This window comes from Lemur catta, chromosome 3 (genome assembly GCF_020740605.2).
Source record: "Lemur catta isolate mLemCat1 chromosome 3, mLemCat1.pri, whole genome shotgun sequence".
Classification (NCBI taxonomy): domain Eukaryota; kingdom Metazoa; phylum Chordata; class Mammalia; order Primates; family Lemuridae; genus Lemur; species Lemur catta.
Genome location: NC_059130.1, coordinates 89,274,346 through 89,293,214, shown reverse-complemented (window position 1 = coordinate 89,293,214; position 18,869 = coordinate 89,274,346). Strand labels below are relative to the sequence as shown.

Below are 18,869 nucleotides of genomic sequence, written 5' to 3'. Positions count from 1 at the left end.
CAATTTAATCCTTAAAATTAGGGTTATAAATTGATCTAATTCCCAAGTGGCATTTTGCAGGACCTATGCTTTAAAAAAAAAATAAAAAGAGCCTTTATTATGAAACAGACAGACAACAGAACTTTTCTCTTTCCATATGATCTATTTCAAGGCCTCACCGAGCATCTTCAAAGGATTTTGCAGGTGTATATGTATATACCTTGTATGTGGGGTACAAGCTCTCTGGAAGAATTTGGTTGGTTTTTAGACTGTATTTGTACACCACAGAAATATAGCTGTAGAAAACAGCAAGCTTTATTATGACAATAGGGTGGTATAGAAGACGTTTCTCCACATTTTAGCTTAGAAAAATCTCACGAGTATTAATGAAGGTTCAATAAGAGATGATTGAGTGATTTGAGCAACCAAATGAGCAGGGTGGGGGCAGGTGGATATCCCTAGGGCCTTCTTGCTAGATAGGCATTTATATTATTAAAAAATTAAAAATTCTTCCGTATTTAAGTCAATACTGGAGTCTCAATTCCTTCTTTTCTTACATTTCTGGCTTAAGGTTTTTCAAGAGAAGAAAAAAGACTTTGAGCTTAGAGGAGCTTTAGTAAGAACTCATAAACAGGTCTCTAGTCAGTGAATTTTGAAGACATGGCCTTGCGGTTGGTATTTTCTTAACAGGACTCCTCCTGAACTATCAGGTCACGTCAATTTCCCAAGAACAGAGGAGCAAGTTTGCATTCTAGAACTTCAACTGTTCCCAGCACAGTTCTGCTTGTAACAGATCCGTGACCATGGAGATCATCTCTCATATTCACTTAGCATGGTGTAATTTTTGTTGTATGGTGTCAGTTTGATCTCTTTAATGTAATTCAGGCAGGTACTGTTAACTCCTTCTTATAGAAAATAAAGCTCAGCCACTTTCTTAAGGTTACATGTTCAACAATATCAGAAGTCCTTGCTCCACAGTGTCTGGGAATATGTCCAACTTGACCAACGTTTACTTTTCTTGTGGGAAAAAGAAGGTAATTTCTTTTCAATATCAAAATTTTCACTGGGGAATCAGCAAATACATATTACATGTCTAGTGCATATAAACCCCATATTCTAGGTCTGTCCTGGAATGTCTCAGTAGTTAAAATGTATTCTAATATAGCCGGTAAGGATGATGACAGGCAGAATGTGGACAGTGTCTTGGCAGAGGAGGTGCAATGTACAGAAGAGAGAGACATTAGTTCTTTTGGGGGGAAGGAAACAAGGCTTCATGGTAGAAATGCCATTTGAGTGTAGCCAGGAAAGCTGAACAGGCAGAAAAATTAGGAGAAAGGAGAATTCCACATGGAGGGAATAGTATGAGTAAAGGCATGGAGATGGGAACTTACAGGACTTGCTTAAGAAATCATGATTAGTCTGTTGTGAATACAGCATAGGATGTGTAAAGATAAAGCTGGAGAGACAGGTGAAAGCTATGCTTTAGAAAGATTCCAATGTTTTGACTTGATTTTGACTTTGAATTTGTAGCTCTGGAATGCCTTAAATTAGAGAACTGTCATTTCCTGATTGTTTTGCAGGGTCAAGACCTGCCTTTATTAAGTCATTATTTCTCAGAAGTTGAAGTCACCCTAATGATGCCTCCTCTAAATTAGATATTGGTTAGAGAGAATCGGCATCAGAGCACCCTTCTGGTCATAATGTGATGTTATGATGGTGATGCTCATTGGCGAAGTCACCTTGAGGACTGCTTTTAGGGTAACGGTGCCAGAAAACAGCAGGAGGAAAAATATCGACTTTATTTCAGATCATAAAGAAATGTGCCATTAGAGGAATGGACTGCATTCTCTCACCAACAGGTACCAGTGCTCATTTTGTGGGATAATGTGTGGCCGGAGAGAGGACGGTGATGGGTGGGGAATAAGCTTATTTTCTCCAGTGTAAAAAAGTACCCACTTCAAACTTCCAAAGCATGCTTGTCTTCCCTGGTCGTCTGTTAGCCCTGGAGGGCAGAGATCATGTCAAATGCTCTCTTATTTCAATGTCTGATACATAGTAGGTACTTCATAAATGTTTATTGAATTAAGTTGCATTATCATAATGTGGTTTTTGTAGGGGTTTTAGTTTTTGTTTATTAAAGAGCCTGAACTACAGAGTTAGAAGGATCTGTCATTACTTGTGGGAGTCTGTTTTACCCAACTCAGCTATCTTTTCTGAGTTCCAGTTTCTTAATATATAAAATAGAATTAATACAAACTCACAGTTTAATGGGAGGGTCAGTTCAACTATATCCTTGATACACTCTAATGGACAGGATAACAATATTAGTAAATTACTAGGTTCTAGTTTTGCCTATAGTTATTTTACTGGGTCTTGACCAGCATTAAAAAAAAAAAATCAAAACAGTGGAATGATAGAATGGATTGAAATAGAAAAGAAAATATCAGTGGATGGTACTTACTTAGGGTAAGTATTATTTCATGAAACTTTGTGTCCATTACCTATGTTCTAAGTTGTGTTATTAAATTGTGATTTTCAATGTATTTCTTACTTTTCTTTTTACTTTGTTGGGTCATGGTCAGAAAAGTTTGAGAAGCAGTGTTCTAGATGATAGCTCGGTATTATCCAAAGGAAAAATAATAGCTTTCTTTCAGAACTATGCAATACAAGATCTCTAGTATCTTCCAAATTATTAAAGAAAGGATGACTTCTGATTGTTTTAGATGTAATATGAAGCATTGTATCCTAAATATTTGATAATTAATGATGTCTTTATGGTATATGTTGGGAGTCTCTATTAACCAAATATTTGTTAACTAGCAAACCTCATTCTTTGGTTATGCTACCTAGATGAACCAGCAACGTAATGATAATAATGATAATAATAAGTAGTGAAGGTAACCTAGAGGTGGGACTAGAAATGATGCGATTAGCTTTCATTTCTTGAGCCCTTGCTATGAGTCAGGCACTGTGCCTTACAACACCATCCCTTTTAATCTGAAAACACCTTTAAAAGGTAAATGTTAATTTTTCTAATTTATAAACAAGCTAACTGAGGTTTTGAGAGGTAAATTAAAGTTACACAGTCAGCAGTTGTTTGGACCAGGATTTGATTTGAACACAGGTCTGTCTGATTCCAGAGCAAAATTTAAAAGATTTATTCAGTTCCATGAAAATGTACTAAAATGCCTACTATATGTTAGCTCTGTATTCCTCTACAAATACAAGTGGCTCAGTCAGTCTCTGCCCTTGAAGGTTTACTAGCTGCCCTTGGGGTTTTACTAGGCATGAAGGTGAGTAAGGCTTGATTTAATCATAACAGGAGATAGGACAGGCACAGAGCATTTTCATACTGTATATTGTACTCTGAAAGTACTAAGAAAAGTGCCTGGCACACAGTAGGCATTCAATAAAGATTTACTGAATTGAATTGAAGTTATATTAATTCTCGTCTAGGGATTTGGGAGGGAGTGGGGAGAGTATTGTGGAATCTTCGTACTAAAGAATCACTACATTTTTATATGCCTAGCGGACAGATCAGTCCCAAAGCCATCAATACCTTTTGGAGCTCCTAAAACTGGCAGCACAGAAAAGGCAACAAGAGCTCAAGAACTCAAATTGTAAACTTCAAGTTTCATTCAGCCAGAGAGAACATTTTCCATCTTAGTATAAAAAGTGAATCCCATGGCAGAGACATTTGGAGAATGATAAATGGAATGCAGGCTTCCTCAGAATGGAAAATAATAATTATTGTTGTTATTTTTACTATGCCACTTACTAGCCTTATAACCTCAAGCAAGTCACATTACCTCTCTGAGCCTCAGTTTCCACATTTGTAAAATGATTCTACCTCTCAGGGCTGTGAGGATTGAATAGATCCATTTGCCAAATACTTACTAAAACTTAATATTTGTGGGTCTCTGAGGATTTAGTAGTAAAGGAGACATAGTCCCCTGCCCTCAAAGAGCTGAGTGTCTGGTAAAAGTGCTGTGAGAAATGGGATTCAGACTCTCACCACCTGCAAAGGCCACTACTGATAGAATGCAGCACCCTACAGTCTACCCTGGGGGTATGTATATTATTCATGTATATGTCTCATTTGTATCATCAGAATTTCAATCTGATTTTCATTTATTGAGGGCAAGGGTGCTGTGATATTCATCTTTTTATCTTCTCCTACCCCTGGGTCCCAGCTTTGCTTGTTCCTGCAATGTTACCTTATCTGGTAGTCACTCGATGAAGCCAGCCCAATTCAGCAAATATTTACTGAGTTGTTCAGGGCACTGTGCTGGGGAAGGGAGAGTAACATTTGCTGAACAGAGCTGAATTTAAAATGACTTTAGAGCAAAAAGGGGAGCAGTATCATGAAACGGTGATATACTACGCTAGTGCTAAAAATGCCTGTGATCTATTCAGGAAGAAAATAGGGCCCCAAAGAAAATTCAGCAGCAAGCCTTAAAAAAATGTATTTTTTCTCTCTCTCAGTGCTGTTTTGTTTGTATTTCATGGGGAAACCGTGTATTTGCTACAGACACACAGTTGAGATGAGATCTCAGAGATTGCTACTTAATTGATCTGTGGCTCAGGACCAAGTCCAGCTGCCTTCACAAGGCCCAGGAGACCCTCTGTGGCCTGGCTCCTGCTCTCCTCTCCAGCCTCCCATCCTGCAGCTCTCTGCCTTGCGTTCGTGCTTCACTGTGAAACTGCACCGTGCTCTTCCCTACCCATGCTCAGACAGATCCCTTGGTCTCCAACATCCTTCTCCTGGCTTCATGAGTCAAAAAGGAGGCCTGTCTCACCCAGAAAGGTTTCCCTAACACACGCTGCATTGGAGCCTCCTCTGTTAGCACTGCCAGGGTCATTCGACCATTGGTCTTCAACACTCCATAATCAAATGTTGATTTGTCCATGCTTCACCACCACCTCAACAATCAGGACTGGGTTTTTCTCTGTGCCTGGCACCCAATAGATGCTCAGTAATTAATTATTAACTGAATGATGCTGTTGGACATTGATTAGGTTGTCCATAATGTGTTCCCATCAGGTGCTCTCTAGCCTCAGTGGGGTATTGGACCCAAGGCCCCTTTGTCATGAAGACTGGTTTTGACACTGCTGTTGCTCATCAACCCCAGTGTTATAACTTAGAGCTGAAGATCTTGAGTATGTCTATTTACATGAAACTTAACCCTGACCACCATGACTGACCTGTAATTCCTCAGTAATTCTTTCTTCTAGACTCCTTTATGTCCATTGCTTTTTGTACCACACAGTTAACAATGACTCATCACAATAACAGTGACCCTTAATAGTGTGTGTGCCAGGCTTTGCAAACAGATCGTTACTTAAGATTATCTCGTTAAACGTCAGAATAACTCTAGGAAGCAGGTATTTTTATTCCCATTTTGGAGAAAGAGAACCATGTAGTTTAAGTAACTTGCACAAGATCACATTGCTAGGAAAGTATCAGACTTGGAATTCAAAACCTAGTTTGTTTGATTCCAAAGCCCATGTTCTGTCTCCCATTTTATATTACTTACCCCTTAAAAGGTAGGGACTAATGAGAGGCAGTTAGCTTAGTGGTTCTTAATAGGGACTTTTGATCAAGACTGCCTGGGTTCAAATCCTGGCTTTACCAGTTGTGGACCTTGAGCAAATAACGTCCACTCCCTATGCTTCAATTTCTTCATTTGTAAACTAGGATTGTTGTGAGGATTTGATGGGCCAATGTATATTAAGGACTTAAAACAGTGCTTGGCAATAAAGTAATAATTATCTTTGTTATTATCATGCAATATTAATTTGTATCCTATTCTTCAAATATTTGTTGAGTGCCTGCCAGACACTGTTCTAGGTGCTGGAGGTAATGGCAGTGACTTAAGGCAAGTCCCTGCCCTCACAGATCTTTTGTTTTAGAGGGAAAAGACATATCACAGAGTAAGTAAGTAAGTAGATATTAGTAGATATCATATACTGTGTCGTATTTTATAATGTCACATAGTGAACGTTGTTTAAAAATAAGAGACAACAGGTTAGAGAGTGTCGCTAATGAGTACTTGTTTGTGGGCACAGTGAGGCCACAATAGTTTAGCTAATGCCTTGCTTGGCTGGTGAGCTAGAATAGTCAATGTCCTGTTCTGAAAGACTAAGCTTCATGCGTCCAGCTGCTGACTCTTGAGGTGAGGGGCTTGTCTGACCTGCACTTGGAGTGAGGTTGTCTTCCCTGGAATGTAGGAGGAAATTGAGGTGTTTGGGCCTCAGGAAGACCCAACATAGAGAACTCATAAAGGGTCCAGGGGACCCAGCCTATAAGGGAGAGGCTCTACTTTCTTTCCCTATATTAGGCTGTGAAATGAGATAAATGTTCTGGGAAGGTCAGAAGGAGGGTTTGGCCAATCATTCAGCTAAGGACAGAGTCGGCCAGGATGTCTTGTCAAGTAGGATCTCTTTGCTGGAGCCTGAACTAGAAGGTGAGGTAGTTATTGGCATTATCACAGGATTCTTCATTTCTGTAAGAGTATCTACTGGCTAAGGATATCAGCTTTGGAGTAGAGAAATAAGATCTTTTTCCTTCCTCACTTACTAGTGACTTGGTAAAGTCACTAACCTGTTTGAGCCTCAGTTTTCTTATTTATAAAATGGGGCTAATAATACCTTCTTCCGAGGCTTGTTTAGAAGATTAATTAAATTAGCATATGTAAAGAGCCTGTTTCAAGGCCTGGTGCATAGTAGGCACTTAATAAAGGAGGATTTTAAAAATTCAGTCCCCTTTAAGGTATGCATTTTAGACAGTAGTAATTTATTTAGGGGTTCACAGGGAGAGACGATTCAGACTGAAATATGAGAGCTACTTCCCATTCCATAACTTTCAAAAAAGAGCAGATAATCTCAAAACTGAGGACATGTCATCTCAGAAAGGATTGTGGATGCCAAAGGAAAATAAGATTGGATTTGCTCTAAATCAGTATGCTAGAGACTAGAACAGCCAATCTCTGTCACAAAGCTGTGTTGGCTCCATCTTCCTGGGGTTACAAGCTCTTAGAGCCCTGAGGCTCTATGAAGAAAAGCACTTGGTTAAAGGGCTTTGGAGGCCTGGTGTGGTGGCTCACGCCAGTAATCCTAGCAGTCTGGGAGGCCGAGGTGGGCGGATCATTTGAGCTTGGGAGTTCGAGACCAGCCTGAGCAAGAGCGAGACCCCCGTCTCTATTAAAAATAGAAAGAAAATCAGCTGGACAACTAAAAAATATATAGAAAAAATTAGCCGGGCATGGTGGCACATGCCTGTAGTCCCAGCTACTTGGGAGGCTGAGACAGAAGGATCCCTTGAGCCCAGGGAAGTGTGGTAAGGGGAAGAGATTATTTGATTATTTTCATAGATCAAAAATATTCAGGGAAGTACCCCATACTAACTGGAATTTTAAATAAACCTACTTGGTGCTCCAATGTGAGCAACTGGAAAACACTAGTTTTAGAATATAGATATAAACCTTTATGTATTTTTATCTCCTCTCTCCATTGTGTATACTATTCTATAAAATTGAATTAAAAATTTAAGGTTAAAGAGAGAGAGAGAGATACAGTTTATTCTCATACCAAAGCTCTTTTGTTTTCATTAGCAATGTATAAAATTGGAATTACTTTAAAAACAAAACAAAAACTCTCCATCAAACACATTTAAGAATAAAAGAATAATTTTCCAAGCATTTGTTAGGGCACTTTTTGTGCAGAGCACTGGGTGAAGCTCTAAATAATTTTTTTCTTCCTCTCATGGTTAGCGGCATGTTAGTATTGTGATTCTCCCAGAATTTATTTGACCCCCTTGGCCACTACTTTCATATTTGTTTTGATCTTGATGCCTGTGCTCATCTAAAATAAACAGAGCAGGAAGAATGCAGATAAAGCTTAAGAAAAGGATTTTAAAATATACAACCACCCATTCCTCTTATGGTTTTCTCAGTATGCTGAGGAGCCTGGTAGTTTGGAAAAACGGAAGTATCCTCCTATGTGTCCTTTTCTCTCCCTCTAAACTCTCCTAGCACCCTGCACCCGTCTCTGATCACTGATCCATTCAGTGGGCATTGGTTGAATTCTCTCTGTATACTGCATGCTGGGAGCAAGAAGTCAACTGAAATTCAGGCCCTACTTTCAAGGAACTCATTTTCAATGGGAGACAGGCAGGTATTAATAAAAGGTGACTTAATGTAGTGTGGTGAGTACCAGGGTAAAGAAGGACAAGGAGGTGTCTACGACCATGTAGGTTGGGGTGTAGGCTTCAGGGAGTTTTACAGAATGACAGGGTTAAGGTGATGGTAGGAAAAGCATTTCAGTGGGCACATATACAAAGACATGGAGGGAATATACTGCCAAAGGCATTTAAATTATGGCACTTGTCTCACTGCATCTTGGAACTTTGTTTTCAGATCTGTCTACTAACCTTCCAAGACTGAATTCCTAGAGGGCAGGGATATGGAATTCACTTATCTAACAGTGATAATACATTTAATCTTTGCCACAATCCTGTGAACCCTATCAGCATTACCCCTATTGATATGCCCTGAGTTATACTTGAGAAAACTAAGACACAGAGTAGTTAAGCAATTTGTCCAAGGTCACACAGCTAAATAGGAATTTGAATGTGGGCAGTGAGATTCTAGTGCCTATGTTTTCAATTATTATGCTATGCAATAGTTATTTAATAAATGTTTGAATTGATTTTAATTAAATGAATGTAGAAGTAATTACATGATAATTTATTCATTTATTTACAAGAACATACCAGGCATGCCCAGGTCTAATAGTTGTTGCAGTAAAGTGTTAAGAACCCCCATTGGCTTTGGCTTTGGCTTGTGTGATGTATAGAAACTCTCACAGGTGGAAATGTTCTGTGAGACTCTTCACCTCAAGATGGTACTGCAGACTTCAGCCAAATTCAGACCCAAAGTAAAAATAAAATATGAGTTTAGGCCTGAATTAGAGGAAATCAGAGATGGAAGGAATGTGGAGATGAAGAAACAGAGGCTGTAAAGATGGCCTTGCCTGGAAAATGGAAGGCCTCTGGCCTTAAAAATACAGTCTTCGGAATAATTTGAAAAAAGTTGAGGGAGACAACAATGATAAGGGGAATACAGCTTTAAAAGGATGGAAGTGTCCCTATTTTTAAACTGATTCTTAAGAGGAGAGATGAGAAAGAGGTTTGTGGTGAGAGGAGAATGGTGGGAACAGAACAAGGAAAGCAGATCTGGCTCTGGAAAGCAGGTGAGAACCTAGGGAGTCATTCATTTATTCATTTATTCATTTACTCCACCAACAATGCCTGCCTCTGCACTGGTCCCTGGGATTACAAATAAATCAAACACACTCCCTGTCCTCAAGGAGCTCACAGTCCAGTGACAGAAAAAGACATCTAGCTGGAGAGTTTCAGTGCTAGCGGTGGATGTCTATATGGAAGCGTGTACCAGGGCTAGAGGGGGAGTGGTGGCAGGGGATTGGGAAGAGCATTTTAAGGCCTGATGGCAGAGAGGAGGGCTTTCTAGGCCAAGGGCGGTGCTTGTGCAGAGCGTGGCAGGGGGAGAAAACACAGTGTATTCTGGTTTGTCATTGCTGTCTGCAGAAGGATACAGAAGTATGGAACTTGTTATGGGTAAAAGAGCACTGTCTGGGGATGGACACGCTTGAAGCTCTGACTTGGGTGGGGCAAAGCCAATATATGTAACCTAAACATTTGTAGCCCTGTAATATGCTGAAATAAAAAAATAAAATAAAATAATAAAAAAAAATCTGGGTAGAAAAAAAAAGAGGAAGATGGGAGTCAGTAACCAGAAGATGTCAGTTCAATCCCAGCTTTTCACCGTGTAAACAGAGGCTGTCGTTGCTTTACCTTCCATTTGCTCCTTAACCCTTAGTTGGCTTACCTGTAAAATGTAAGTGATGGGAAGGGGACACCCCACCCATCTCCTCAGGTCTTCATGAACATTAAATGGGGTGATGGGTCCAGCATGTGATTTAATGAATTTTTACTTTGTAAGTAAGGGCTTTGTAAGGGTTAGTCTCATTTCTTCAGGGGGGATAACACTTGCTGTGTTATCTTTGCATTTCCCACCACACCTTTCTGACTGTGCCATGAAAAATCTTCTGGAAGTGCATTCTGTCAGTATAGCTGCTTCTTGGGGTCCACAGGAAGGATGGAGCAGTTCAAGTGGAGGGTGGACCAAGAACCACCCCTGCTCTTCCACCCTGAGCAGGTCCTTGTGGAAAGCTGGAAATGCCCTCTGCTATCAGTACACAGAGTGCACTGTGGCAGTGTTCTGAAATTTCCCATTGAAAACATGAGGGTTTTCCTTGTGGCAAATCAGGAACCCTAATGACTGTGCTTATTTACATTTGAAGTATCTAACTTTAACCATTCACACTGGAGGGTTTTTTTGAAAGGACAAAGGATACCAGAAATTATGTTTGTAAGTGTCAAAAATGGTACTTTCATTATTCATTTTTTAGAGTTCACTTAACCCCTCCCTCTTTGCTAAGTGTTTTCCTGTCTGGCATTATTGTGAGAGCTTATTAGTGAATGTTTGTGAAGATGAAGGAAATAGCTATTGGCATAGGTGATGAGTAGTAACATTTTTAAGTGTTCTTTTCTATTTAAGAAATTAAATTCCAAGGATAAATCTTACCAGCTCTTAGATTAGTCAACTTTGCCATCTGCAGCATGTTTTAATGGGCACATATTTCAGAATGTTATACTTTGGACAAGGGGAATGAACATATATTGAGTGCTTCCTGTGTGCTGAGCTCTGGACCATACACCTTAAACTTGTTGTTTTTAATCCTCATAGCAACCGTACAAGGCAGATAGAATTGTTCACATTTTTCAAATGAGTAAATTTAAATTGCACCTCAGAGAGTTTTAACAGGCTAAAACAGGTTAAACAGGTTAAAACAGAGAGTTTTAACCAAGGTCAAGGCTGGAGCTGGTTTTCAAACCCAGGTCAGATCAAATCCAAACCTCATGTTCTTTCCATTACTTCATGTAGAATTTTGAATTAAGATCTTTCCTGTAACATCCATTTATTTGGCAGTGTTTACCAACTAATAGGCAGCAGATACACAGGCTATGGTTTTAATCAGATTAGATCATTTGCTTTCTCCAAGACTACTGAGTCACATTTTATGGTGATGGTAACAATCCTCAGACTTAGAGGTTTAGGAACAGGCACAGAATTTGGTTTCAGCCTTGGGTTGCAATTCTGCCTGAGTGACAATGGACGTTGCTCGAAGCTGCATTTTTCCAGCATGTGTTGTAGAGTGACAGCACTTCTACATCTGTGAATGTGGGAAATGACAGACCCACTTTGCAAAGTTTGTGACAATTAAGTGAAGTGATGTATGTACAAACACCTATCACCATTTATTATGTGCTTACTATTGGTAGTATTGGAAGGAGTTAATGGTAATTGCTTGCCTAAACATTCTCCCGTGTAACCCAAAGCACTTTTTAATCAGCATTATAACACGATCTCCGTTTACTAAGTGTTTGCCATGTTTTGAGCAGGGACTTTGCTAGGCACACTTTGTATACTTTCCATCGCTACATTTATGACATTGTATGGTAATTATTTATTTACTTCCTTCTGGGCAGCAACTCTCTCTCTGTCCTTCATATCCCTGGCATTTAACATAATGGTTTCTGGTCCATTGAAGGAACTCATAAACGTTAGGGAACCTAGCTTGGCCTTTTGTTCCTTTGTACTGTTTTTCTTCTTTTAAGAGCTAACTTCAGTTGTGGGGAGGGATTTTTCTCAAATGAAGCACTATATTAACATCATTAAATTGTGGCTCATAACTTGCTTTCAAATATATGCCTATAACTAAAATTTTAGGTTGCTTTAGTTTGACAGCAGATGATTCTGAATATTTGTTAGCCTTTTACTTTTTTAAAAGGTAAATTTCTAAGATTAAAAAGAATATATCAAGAGTTGAAAGAGTTTATCAAGTAAATTTACTTTGTATCTGTGATTTCAAAGGACAAGTTACCCACTCAAAGAAGTAATATCTTAGTTTCAATATACATTATATCTACTTAAGACATATACATGTATCATAGTCAAATTATTTTTAAGGACATAGTAAAGTAGTCCTAAAAGGGCCTTATCTGAGAATTATATATTAGGCTGTTTGAATTATAATACAACAGTAATTTTTTGAAATGTTATCATGTGTTTTTAAAAATCTCATTTCTAAATTTTAAAATGTCCACTTGAGTTTTACACAATTAGTGAGATTTCAAAAGCATATTTTGAAAAGGCAAAAGATTGTGAAGACAGAAATATTAACTTATTTATTCTCTATGATAATCTAAAATTCTATTATGAGGCAAATCATAAAAATATATACAGTAAGAGAGTTTTAAAAAATTGAACGATAAGAAAATTGAGGTAAAGGAAAACTAAGAGAATAAAAAAATAAATTCAGAAGTAAGGTTTATGTTTAAAAACAAGAAAAAACAACAACAAAGTTGGCAGTGAGATCCTGTGCTCTTTACACACAGAGGGCTGCAGATTTGGCACTCCTTTTCCTAACAGCATTAAAAAGAAGGGATTCAATGAATTGCTAGATTCAGTGTCCATAAAACAAAAGCAAACCTATCACACAGAGGACAGAGACTATTAGCAGTTCATTGTCATAGTAAAGTATTTTCCTCAAAGCAGACAAAAATATTCTGATACGTGTGATTTTTTTTCCTCTCTGCTTCTTGTTCATGAGATTTTTAATAAATATTTATTAGGAGGATCTTCGTATGCAGGAAAGAGAGAGAGAAGCTTAAAAAGCTTGGTATGGAATGCTGCCTGACAGTGTCATACATTCACAAGATGTCCTTGAAGATGGAGCACAGAACAGAGATCAGGGAAATTTTGGCAGCTGCAGTTGGGGAAATAAATGGCTGTTGTATGATTGGGCAGATCCTGAAAGCAGGCTCCTGCTCAAACCATGTAATTAAGAAAAGTGGGAGCTTTTGTCCAAGTGCAGAATGTTCATAATATCAGAGTTTGTCAGCAGGAGCTTTTAGAACGGATCAGTACTTTTCACTCCCTGATCCAGGGAGCGGTTTTCTTATAAATCATCTTCTCTCCTTGATGTCCTGATGAAGCTTGCTGCCAGGCGATAAGGCAGACTTAAGATTGTAACCTTGCTAATTCACAGTGATTTAGATGAAGGGGAGACCGAACCAGAGACTGTTTCAAGAAATGAGATTTTTATTCATTTGGGCTTCCATGTGTCCTCTAATGTAGGAACAGAGTGTGGCCCAGGAGAGATCCTGCAGAAGATTCTAAGGAGGAAATGGAATCATTTTTAATATTGTGGTCCCAAACTGGTTTGAAAGATTTGACATTTTCTTTCTTTGTAAAAAGTAACTTCTTTTCAGATTATGAAAGTGCTGTAAAAACAAAACAAAAAGTTAGAAAATAAAGATGGAGACAAGTATAACAATCACTTATAATCCTACCATTTGTTAGTGTTTTTATTTTCCCCTCCTACTCTGTGCATGTTTATCTAATTGAGATAATCAGCCAGGTGCAGTGGCTCACACATGTATTCCCAGCACTTTGGGAAGCTGTGGTGGGAGGATCAGTTGAGGCCAGGAGTTTAAGCCCAGCCTGGGCAACATAGCAAGACCCTATCTCTAAAATAATAATAATAAAAAAAATAGCTAGGTATGGTGGCACATGCCTGTAGTCCTAGCTATTTAGGAGGCTGAGGCAGGAGGATTGTGTGAGCTCTGGAGTTTGAGGGTGCAGTAAACTATGGTTGGGCCACTGCTCTCCAGCCTGGACAACAGAGCAAGACTCTGCCTCTTAAAAAAAAAAAAAAAAAAAAAATTTGAGATAATGAATCTTCTATTTCACCTTTTTTCATATACATTTTCTCATGTTATAAAAATCCATCATAAACAAACATAGTTTTAACAATTGCAGAATACTGTATCTTAAAACTGTATGACAAGTTATTTAACCATTCCCCCTTGTCAGGCCATTAGGCTGTTTCTGTTATTTTCACTCTTCTTGATATACCTCATTGTGTGTACTTTTGATCTGTAGAATTTTGGGTTCTTTTCTGAGTTTCATAATGGGTCACTGGGTCCAAAAATATGAACACAAAGTACAGAAAGGTTGTGCCAGTTTATATTTCCACTGGTAATGATAAGAAATATATAAATACCTTAAAGCACCTTAAAGTACCTTAAATCTTGACAGTTGTAAACCTTGAATTTTTATTTCCTGTGTAAACATGTTGCCCACAAATAACTCAAAGACATGCTTCTCCCAGCCCAGGTCTGAATTTCTCACCAACACTGATTTGATGGAGTCCAATTTTCTTGCTGCCCCTTCTACCCTCCCAGACAATGTCCCAGAAAGGTGTCAACTGGCTGCTCTCAGAGGTAGTTTAAGAGATAAAGTTCTCCTATCAAATCAAAAATTTCTTTTTTTCCAATGTTTCTATCTTATAAAACAACAACAAAAAAAGAGAGAGGCAGTGAAGGGAGAAATTAACAATAAAGTTTCAAATGTGATAAAGTAATTTTCAAGTTTAAAACTACCCTGTCAGCATGACAGGATCTTTTTAGATATATGAGGCTGTGTGAATTGTCCACGGGTATAATTTACCGTGGCCACATATATATATATTAAATAAATTGAGGTGCTGAGAACTGTTTTATTTCACTCAGTATCTTTAGTTTTAGCTTCACAATGGCTCAAATAATCTCACTTTTGAATTGCACAATTGGAAGAGCCGTTGGCATTCTACATTTCCCTTAAAAAAGAAAAGGCTGCTTTGCACAGATTTTCCTGGATACTAACTCACTCTACTCCGCTTTACTCTCCTCATCCTCACTCTAGCTGTATTAAGAAAACAAATGTTAATTTTCAAAATAAAGTATATTTCTATGTAGATTTCTGAAGAATTTAATCTGAGTGTGCATAAAACTTAAATTCAGAGATATGACCTAATGCCTTAGATCATGATATATATGCAGAATAGCACATTGCTTTTGACAGCTAAATCATAATGAGTTTGCTCACACTCTGAGCCACTAGGCAGGCATTTTATAAATATACAATACGTATGTTTACATGAATTGTACCATTGGCTATTATTTATGCATTTAATCAGAAGATAAGTCCGACTTAATCACTTTGTGGGCAGTTTTTCAAATGATTCATTAACTGTTCTTTGTATGGAAGATGAAGATAGCATATTTACCATCACAACTGGTTCCCATCCCAACAGGTACCCACAGCTTATTATTAAGCATTTTGACTATTTTGTCCACATTAAACATTCAGAGTTCAGTGGGGCTTAGGTGGTAGGATGGGAGGAATTTTTTTCCAATGGATTTTTTTTATTAGAGCTCACATTTTTGCAGGAAGCCTGAGCTTGCCCATGAAATTGTATTTATGTTAAAATACAAACATTTGTCTTCTTCAAGTCTGACTTGAACAAAGAAAGCTTATTGAAAGTTTGAGATTGTGTTTATTTATTAGTCATTTTGGAAAAGACGACTGAATTGTGGGAGATGAAAGAAAGATCACCTCATTTTTACAATGAACTGGAGGATCAAGCTGTCCCTCAGCTCTGGGGAGTTCGCTGTGAAAGTCAGTTAAAAACAAATACCTAGAAGTTCTACCAGGACCGCGTCAGGATGGACACACCAGGAAATCATTTTAGGCCCAAATTGAAGCTGTAAAGAAACACTGTAAGATGTAAAGGAGGCCAGTTTTTATTTAGGAGGGGAAATGTGTGTGATGCATCTGGGGAAGAAGATTAAAAACTTGGATTTCTGTGAATTTGAGAATAATGCCTAAGAGAAATTAAATTTTGATTATGCTTTTCATATCCATGCTGGCCCTGCTATTTTAAGTATTAATGCTTCTTGTTCTCTCCAGCGACTGCTGATTTTTTAAAAGCCCTGAATACCACCACTGAGAATACTTTTGGCATGCCTGGTGTTCATCTCCAGAGCAGAAGATGCTGTTTCAAAGGAGGGACGCCTCAAGCTTACCTCATTGTTACAAATAGTCATTTGTTTAGGTAGGCATTTAGACTGGGAACAGGACTGTCAGTTCAGTATCCGAACGCGTAGGATTAGTCTGACTGTATTCAATTTATGTGCTTTTGGTGAGGAGGGGAAGTCATTAGAGAAATTCTGGAGGGGATTGCTTAAAAGAAAGGGGTGGATACAACTGATTTTAATTAAGTATTTGTTTACCTGCCCTCTCTGCCATCCTTCCAGTTTGAACCCTCTATGGGCAGGGACCAAATTATTTTTGTTTCCCTACCTTCTAGAAGAATGCCTTGGCCTATAATAGCATTCAATAAACTTGTGTTGAATTGAATACACTTGTTTTAAGGATATGCTGAGAATTTATTACCACATAACTTCCTAGAGTAAATAGGTCTTTCAGGTTATTTGTGCATCTGCCCAAAGGTATTATTAAGCTGTCAGCATGTTTTCCCTGGTTGGAATTAAATATTTTTTTCTAGAGTTTTCTAGTTACCCTCCAGCAGAATCTACAGAAACATGGTATGAATGGTTTGGGGGACATAAGTGCAGTCTTTGGCCACAGTCCTCTGGTCCAGTGGTCTTTGTGAGTCATTACCTGTAATTTGGTTGTACGGGTGGCATTCCCAAGCTCCCTTTTCCTAGAGTGATCAGATCATAAATCTCAGCCCCTCCTCTAGGGCCCCGTTAATAACATGTGTCTCCTTCACAGTTGAATCATAACAAGGAAAGTGTTGCATTTAGAAAAAAATATTAACCTGAATGGACTTGAGTGAATTAAAGCCTCTTGAAAAGATGGAGGGGAGAGTATAGATTTTATGAGCTGATGTAAGAAGCTTTAAAGAAAGATGAAATTGGGGGGTTGTAAGGACATTTTTAGTATCTTTTAAGGAGCAAGAAGAGAAGTGAGGAATTATTCCTAAAAATAATGTCTGTCTTCAGGAACACAGAGCCTGCTGTTTAATTTTCTAACTTTGGGGATTTATTTTCCAGGCTTTTGAAAGGCAGGTGAGATGCAATAGTCTGCTGGGCTATTGCATCCACTGGCGTCTAACGTACTGCGTGTCAGAATTTTATAAGGGTTAAGTGGGAAATGCCTACAAAGAGAATTAGGACTTTTATTTTTGTTCTCATGAATAATTTAAATATTTCTTTAATAGTTCAATTCAGTGACTGCCCTTGGTAAACATTATTCTTCACGCTCTTGAGAGCACTTGTTCTATTACATAAAGGTTAGCCTTTATATGTAAAATTTTCAAAAGTCCTTACAACATCGTAAAAGAAAACACCTTTAAATGCTCATTAAAATATTTAATAAAATACATGTGTGTGTCTCAGATGTACACACCTAAGACGTGTTTGCAATCAGTACATTCCTTTAGCATCTTTCTAGTTTGTAGGATTACTGACATTTAAAGGGGGCCGAAAGGAGAAGGGGAGAGTATTTGTAAAAGAAACATCACGTTCCTGTGGTGACCTTTGGTTCTTTCTTCTTGATCCTTTTGCCTGAATGGAGCAGTGAGACTACACCTCCACCAGAAAACCAGGAGTTAAGGACTGCCCAGAGTGTGGTGATAATTATACAAGGGCCCTGCGTTAGGCTGGGATGATAAATGTCAGTAGTAAGTTTCTACATCAGGGCAGATTCCTATAATGTGAAGTTGTAACCTTTTATTTGCCTCATGAAGTAAATCCTGAAACTAGGTTTATGTTAAAATACAGGAAAACAAAACAATACAGTGTATTGTTAAATTGCCATTTTTATAGAAAATATTGGGGCAAGGACACAATATGGTGTGGCTGGCAGGATTGGTCAGGGTACTATGGCAACACCCCTCATGTGGCTTTCTGGGGCCTAGGACAATGATTCTTTTCAGTTGTGAGGTGGAGGATCAGTCCTGTAACTCTAACCTGATTTCCTTCAAACTTGAGCAAATTAAAATGTTGTGAAAGGTGGCAGATGGAGGGAGGTATAAGGAATTCATGAGCCAATGGAAGAAATATTAAAGGGGTAAGCTGGGCACAGTGGCACGTGCCTGTAGTCCTAGATACTCAGGAGGCTGAGGTGTGAGGATCACTTGAGCTCAGGAGTTTGAATCCAGCCTGGGCAACATAGTCAGACCCTGTCTCTTAAAAAAAAAAAAAATTAGAGGGGACTTTAAGTACATTTTTAGTACTTAAGTACACTTAGAATTTTACAGTGGTCTTGCTTGATACACTTCAAGGACTTTCCTGGCCACAGGACATGCTTTCTCCTCTGACATAGGGACCTTTCGGCAGTACATATTTGTTTGATTAATAAGCAAATAAATTCTGAGAGCAAGGAATTATAGGAAAAGAGTGATTTGGGAAGGAAGGAAAGGTTTTACCTTTGATTATGTTGCTACTCAGCTACTCGTCTAGCTCCCAACCTAGTTTCTTAGATGTTGGTTTTTATCTTTCTCCTTGTTCTCTTCTAATGATATTAACATCACTATTATGTGTGGAGGGATTCCTGCCAGGAATAGTGCTGAGTGTTCCATGTACATCATCTCATTGTCTTCATGACAATTCATTGAGGGGGAGGTGCATTTATTGTTCCTTTTTTCATACCAGTAAGACCAAAGCCTGCCCTGGACCCCCAGGTTCTACTATCTCCCTCTTGATGACTCATGAAATGGGGCTGAGATGAAGGTATGGAGGGGCTCAGTGAGGGTGATGGACACTATATGCTGCCAGCTTGCTTAACTAACAGTTCTCAGCTACCTTGGTACAGGGACTGGGGTGGAAGACGGGTAGGTGGAGGAGAGGCATAAGACAGGGTTCTAAACTTTCCTATCAAGAAGTAAAAATAGTT

The 18,869-nt window shown here is 38.6% G+C and overlaps 1 protein-coding gene across 9 annotated transcripts in view; it reads left to right on the top strand.

The window, feature by feature from the left end:
• The window catches only part of ELAVL4 (ELAV like RNA binding protein 4), a 141,277-nt gene that overhangs the window by 67,254 nt on the left and 55,154 nt on the right, over nucleotides 1-18,869 (top strand). The gene's annotated exons all lie outside the window — the stretch shown is intronic.